Source organism: Pinus tabuliformis, chromosome J (assembly GCF_031772625.1).
Source record: "Pinus tabuliformis cultivar Carrire ecotype Pingquan chromosome J, CPIR1, whole genome shotgun sequence".
NCBI lineage: Eukaryota > Viridiplantae > Streptophyta > Pinopsida > Pinales > Pinaceae > Pinus > Pinus tabuliformis.
The window spans coordinates 215,161,061-215,168,589 of record NC_142295.1 but is presented as its reverse complement, the minus strand read 5'-3'; positions in this window follow the sequence as shown (position 1 = coordinate 215,168,589).

Below are 7,529 nucleotides of genomic sequence, written 5' to 3'. Positions count from 1 at the left end.
GCTTCTGTTATGGAGGGATGAGAAGCTACAGGGAAACCAAAATACAATGCCATCCTCTTCCATGCAATCTGAGATACAGCCGAATTTCTAGCCAATTCATTCCAGAGCAAGTGAATGAGCTTATTATAAGCTACAGGGAAACCAAAATACAATGCCATCCTCTTCCATGCAATCTGAGATACAGCCGAATTTCTAGCCAATTCATTCCAGAGCAAGTGAATGAGCTTATTATATTCGGAGTCCTCCCACCAGATTTTATTAAATTTGAAGGGGATCCCTTTCCGAATGTCCTCCAACTACGAGTATGGTCAGAGATGTATGTTCGGTGGATAGAGGACTAGAGATGTCTCAACCGTTCGAACAACTCTTTGATCAGGAAGCGGTCGAGTCTTTTACCAATGTAACTATCACCCGCTCGCCTGTTGGACCATGTCGGGCTAAGGGGGAAGGGGCAAATATCTACATATTATGTAACCTGTCTGCGAACAGATCAATCCTGCAGTGTTTTCCCTATGATTCTTGCACCAATAATGTAGAGTTGAGGTCCCCGACCAAAATAAGACCATCGATCTTCAAAATGTTAGATCTCTCGACTTTCTCCCATAATAGAGATCTTTCTCGACAAGGGGCATACATATTTAGTATGTGTATGCGTCCAGAGAAACCCCGAAGGAAACCAGAGAGTAAGATGCCTGCAAATATAATAAAAGCATGGAAATGGACCCGTTCAGGATCCCAAAGGGAAATGGTACTTCCCGATGTGCCAGAAGAACCCACAACTGCAATGTGCCAATATGGCAAACCTGTCCAAAATATTGTATGGCTCGGGAGGAATCAACCAAGGATTCCTAGATCAGTATGATACAAGGACTTTTTACCACAATGATATGCTTGATTCCCAACTGCTTGGAGCGGTCCCTCAAGCCCCTAATATTTAAAGAGGATACCTGTCATGGAGGCATGGTAGCGGGTTGCGAAACTCTAAGTGACCGGGGATCGGAGGAATGGATGATAGGGACCTCAAAAAAATGTCGTACAATCCTGTAATTCGATAAAATCGGGACCAGAACGTCCACGAAAGTGTCGACTGCCCTTACGGTGTAGTTTCCTAACAGTGATGTTCTTTGCAGAGCCAGGGCTGATAAGAGGAGTGGAACATGATGGTTCGGCCTTGTGGATGGTAAGGTAATTTACGTTAAGTTCAGGATTGGTCATCAAAAAATCTAAGTCGCTCCCAATCGAATTGTGGGGTGAATCTAAAGTGGGATCAGTCGCGCAAGAAGGTCATGGGGGAGTGGCTGGTTCGAGAGGGGGCATTGAAGGGGAGCTAATGAGAAGAGGATCAAGGGAGACACGATGTCCATGGCCCATATGGAAGGCAGGGGTGTTCGACGTCGGGCATCGCGGAGCGGATGGTAAATGTGATCCATAGAGAATTGGAAAGGAATTATGGTCGGTAGGGTTGTTATCAGCGTGTGAGGGAGAGGGATTACATGGTTTGGGGGACGACAGAGTGATATCCTGGGGGGGAGAGGGCGATGAAAAAATCAAAGGAGATGAAGAGGACAAAAAATGTGATGGGGGATGATCAATGCCTTGAGGAGATTCCGATGGCCCAGAATTCTCGTGGATTGGAGCAGCATCCAAACGAGTCCTCCTTTTCGAACTGGAATAACCCGCTACATGTTTCTTCGGACACTCCCGCATCAGATGACACGTCCTGTGGAAAAGAGGCATCGAAAGAGGAAGACCCAATAATTGATACGTTGACAAAACTGAATCAGACCCCATTCCAGGTCTAGGGATTCAGGGAATCCACTAGAGAAATGTATCTCTACCAGAGTCCAAGCAACGCGCTTATCCCTCACGCCCATGACCTTGGGATCTACATAAATAAGTCTTCCATTGGTGTTACCAATGGCAATCAGAGCCCCTTTCGTCCAGAATTCTATTGGCAGTCCCGACAATTCAACCCAGACGATCTCGTTTTCAGAGTGTGTACCAAGGGATTGAAGCCTATGTACCATTTATGCAAATGCAGAAAACTCCTACCGCAGACCCATGGAAGTTTCAGGACTATTTCTACGTCCTCCAAGTGAAGGAAATTAATACTAAACCATATCCAATACCACCATAAATAGGCCGGGAGGGAGAATAAGTTAGATAGGTGCCAGGACAGAAAGGGGGATCCAAAATCGAAGAAGAATATAATTAAACAGTCGATCCCAACAGCACTAACATTCCGCGTGGTCTAACGAGTCGGAGGAGGTGCTTGGAAATTCCAGTGATATTTAGAGAAAATTTGGCCAGGATTTTTGTAAATCCAAGTTATAGTTGTTACACTCAAAATTTTAAGTGTCCTAAACATTTTTGATGGTGCTGAATCCATTTCCATCCTCAAAAACACGATTCAAGCACTCCCTCTACCCAATTTTTTGAATTTTTTTACCTGGATTCCAGCCATTTTTAACCATACAATTCCTCAGCCCTGCAGCCGATCTCAATGAGGTAGGTGTACCGGCTTGCAACCACCAACCAAATTGGCAAGCCCGAGCGAAGACGTAGGTCAAGGGAGTGAACACCCCGATGTAGTCCAATTCGAACCCAATTGTAATCCAACGAGGTCGTAAAATTTTTGAAAATGACCAGAAAACGGGCGCCACCCTACAATCCGGCGTCGAAACCGATAGAGACAGGTTCAATCGATAGTGCCAAGAACCAGCAATCCAAGCACCAATGTATCGCAACAGCAAATCTAAACAAGTCCGACAGGAAAGTCACGTGCAGTATGTGCATATGCTACAAATGCGACACAAGCACAGGCTGCAGTTCCACCGGCAATATAAACATGGTCAGCCAACTTCCGCTGGCTTTGCTGTAAAATCAGCTGGCTTCGGCAGTATTTTTGACTGGCTTCGGCCAATATAATCTGGTTTCGGCCGTATTCTAACTGGGTTCGGCCATATTGTACTCTGAGGGCTTTGGTCATATATATGGATTTCTCTCTATGGATTTCTCTCTGAAAAAAAAAAACATGGTCAGCCAACACTACCCCGCCACAACACCATATAAATTGAATTAAGTCTTGCAAATAGTTGTGGCATCCAAAATTGTTAGGATCCAGAAGTATGTTGCATACACCACAACATGAAACGCCACGATCCAGTTCAAAAGTATAACGAGGGGGATCAAGTGTGGAATCAGTGGCAGAGTGAGAAGATAGGAAGCAGTGAGTGAGACACTTCATTACTCCTCGTAGAGAAGTCTGTAATAATCTAACCAGAGTAAATTTTAGGGGTGAAATTTCGCAAATGGGTTATTTTTTGGACATTTTATGAAAACAATACTTGTCAATTTGGTTAAAAATCCCTCTATTTTTATATATATATTATTAAATGAAATATATTCACCAAAATATTATCAATTTTAATAATAAATTACATGTTTTTGATTGAATATTTGCCTTTTTTTTCTTTCCGAGGAAAAAATCCGTAATTTATATTCATATATGAAATAAATTACATGTTGTAGATGCTTAGAGCATATGCAGATAGCTGTCCATGAGAAGGACAATTACAATAATAAAAGGAAAAATAATAAAATAAAATTACAGCAAGCCTATACTTTTCTGCCCTTCTTCTTCTCCACCCTACGCCAACCCTGAGAGTCAGGAGGGGGAACAATGATGGCCTGCAGGAACTCCTGTGTGTTCACTGGAAGTTCTTTGTCGGATTCTGATCCTTCAGATCCATGAGTTCTTTTGATGCCACTAACTTCCCGCTGAGGATTTTGCTGCTGATGTATATGGTTTGCCTCCATTTGAGGGACTGGAGCATTTTCATCCTGTGTACCATTCTGTTCCATATTTATATCAGGTTCCTCTTGGTTCACTGCATGTTCTGACTGTCTGTCCTCTTCTTCCAGCGGTTCTGTATGCTGCCACCCATTGGGCTTTTTTTGTTGTTTCTTGTTTCCTTTGGGATTCTTTCTGGCCAGTGGGCAAGAATATTGGAGGTGTCCTGTTTGCCTGCAACTGCGGCATCTGAATGCAGTGTTTTCATAGTCTAGGGGTTGAGTCCGCAGAGTGTTGTTATAGTTCAATGAAATATGATCAGGTAGCCCCTGACTCAGGTCCACTTCAACGCAAATTCTGGCGAATGAGAAGATTCCTCTACTAACTCTGTCTTCATCAATTTTTAGGAATTTCCCCAAGGAATTCCCAATGGCAGATAATACTATATGATGCCAGAAGTGTAATGGGAGGTTATGAAGCCTCACCCAAACAGGCATTGTTGAGATTTTCATAGTGTTTGCATCAAAATCAGCGAACCAAGGGGTAACAAAAAGACCAGCATTACCCCAAAACCAAGGCCCCTCATTGATGATACTATCCCTTTCTTCTTCTGTGTGGAAGCTAACTATGAAAAAACCTTTTGAACATAGGTGTATATCACAGTCTGGTGTCCAGCAGGAGTAAATCCATTGATGTAAAGCATCGGATTTTGGCCAGAAACCATTAAATCTACATATGACAGCATTTTTAGAGAGTTCAGTGTGTAGTTCAGTTACCTCTGGCATAGTAACTTGGAGCGTTGGGGATTCCAGTTTTTGATCTACTATATATGGACCTGGTTGCTCTGGTGGTGACACTGGTTTGTTCTGCATTTTTTCTTTCCCCTTGACTGCATCACGAAAGGAGCCTGGAGTCTTTGAGCCGGATCCGTTGCATCCACCGCGCAGTCTTAGATTAAGAAAAATGGTTGTATCCTGACAGATCCCATATTCCTGTAGAGTAAGATGGTCCTGTAGGCTACGACCTGCACAAATCAGGTTCTGGTGTTTTGTGGGTATTCCAAGTTGGTTTTGTATTTCGTTTTTTAACTCTTGTATGTTTAACCCCATGCTAAGTCGCATGTAATGGTGGCTGCCCCCTGTTAATTTGATGAAGATTTGGATCCAATCTTCACCCTGGCAGTATGATTCAGCCACTTTGTGGCAAAGCTTCGGTGGTTTGGTTGTTTTCTGTAAAAAATCCATCGCTCCCCTGTTATTTTTATTTTGTCCGCCCCATGGGGTCTCCAGATCTGGTTTATACGAGTCATTTTTGGAGTACTCTGTCACTGCTCCCAGATTTAAGGGGTCCTCTGTGGTCAGCCCCCTTACTTTTATACTGGGCTTCCTCTGTCCAGTTGATAACCAGGATGCCGCGCGTCCCTCATCACTTTTCCACTCGCACTCCGGCTTGAGTGAGGTAGCTCCTGTGCCAGGCCAAGTCTCAGACCATACAGTCCGTGTTGTCGATTTTGTTCTAGGCGGGCAGAAAACCCAAGCAGCCGCCTCTCGACACCGCATCTGTGGGTTAATTCGTATTTCACGCCCAGGCAGAGGGTTCTGGAGGATATTGATCCGGCCGAGAAACCCAGGATCTTGCTGGTAAGAATGTGGCAGAAAAAACCCAAATTGTGGAAACGAATATTGTAAACATACCTCTGCCGGGCGTGGATTATTGTTCAGCAAATGGGGATCATCTACCGGCCAGCACAAATTCTCTATCAAACAGTCGAGGTCCATGGGGAGGGTCTCTGCGAACAGGGGGGAGAAAGGCGCCATCGTTGCAGAGCTCCGGAGGTTCAATTGAATATTTGCCTGCATTTTATATGTATGAATTTTCAAACTAGAATAATCGCCTATAGTATTATATAGGAAGAATATTAAATCCTTAAAAAATACCATGAGCCTAACCGTCAACGTAGTGGCAAGGAGAAGTACCAGGATTTGGAAAAAAGAAAATATGACTCAAAATCACCTCCTTCCATATAGAGGAAGAGTGGTCGCAAAAACAGTGGTCAGTCAACCAGAAAACTCTAGATATCCTAAAAAAACAGAAGTACAAACCCACAACCGCGAACTAATAAACCACCCAAGTAGTATCAGTGTCTATAGGTGAGGAGCACCCACAACAACCTCTTGTCAGTGCTAGCCTTAACCTAATCCACAACCCCTAATACACCAACCTTTGTGATAACCTCAGCACCCGAGCTCATTCACATCTCCATGTCTCCTCATCTCCACACACATAGCTCCACAACTCCTTGGCTCCACATCTCCTCAACTCCACACACATAGCTCCACAACTCCTCAGCTCCTCGCCTCATAACTTTCCTACACTAAAATGTAAAAACATATTGGTCAAAGAATTTTTAAATGTAAAAACATATTGGTCAAAGAATTTTTAAATGTTTTATAATTTGTTTTTATAATTTATTATTAATTAGATTTTAATTAAGTTAAGTTGGATATTTGCACTATTATGTTTTATATTGGTGTTGTTTAACTTATAATTTACAGTTGAAATGTATTTTTTTCACTGAGTAATACAATTTCAAACAAGATTATGTTTTTTAGTTGTTGAAAATACATTATTTAATGTAGAAATGGATTTAGCACTCTCAATAACTTATGGGGCACTCAAATTCTATAGATTAAACAACATAAACCCTTTTTTTTTTAATCTCTACTAGATTTTAGTTAAAATTGACCAGGGAAAAAAAAAGAACTTTTAAAAAAATCATTTCGTCTATAACTTAGTTAAACTACACATTTTATATATAAAAATAGTAGTATTTTTAATTATTGATATCTACTATTTTTAATTATTGATATTTATTATAATATTATTATGTATATTTATTAAAAATTGTAAAATGTTTATCATTGGTTAATAATATAGTTTAATTATTTTATTTTATTTTATTTTTAATTTTTTTAATTAAGTAGGGATTTATTGGAATTAAACATTTGAGTGATGTAATCTATATAATATACGAAAACAACATATTATATAAAAGAATTGAATGTGTTTGGAGTGCATAACAACATTTTTCTCAACCACCTAAATAACACTTAATTGATTTTTTTTTTGTAAGCTTGGCCGGACATTTCTCATTCATTCAACAAAAAGGGTAGATTACATCCATGATCAGATGGTAAGGTGGCCTCAATCTGCGCATTGGAAAACCATATATGTTGGTCACTGTACCGCATTATAAGCCAAACAAGAGCAAAATAGTTTAACACTATCTTTTAGAGCTAGATATGTTTGAGTATCCTTATTCTGTCTACTATCTAAATATCTACAACATAATATCAAGGTCTACATATCTTGCTATTGTACTTAACAAACATAGAAAACACATGCTTAGCTAGACATACTACTAATCATCAGAAGAGTCCACTGGAGCTAGATCTTTCACACTCGAGCTAGGTAGTTCCATTTGAGGGAGACACGAAATATGATTTTCTATCTGGTTGAGGCAGACATTTTGTTGTTGAATCTGAAACTGAATAAGTTGGAATTCTTTATCAACTTCTTGAAGGATAGGGTATGTCTTGGCTTGAGCAGCTGTAGGAGTGCACAGAGCTCTTGCTACAAAGTTTTTCATGAGCCAATAAAAGTAGACAATTTGTTTATATTGGGAAGAACGACCTCTAGTACGACTAGGGTCTAGAGCTAACTCCAAGCATTCCTC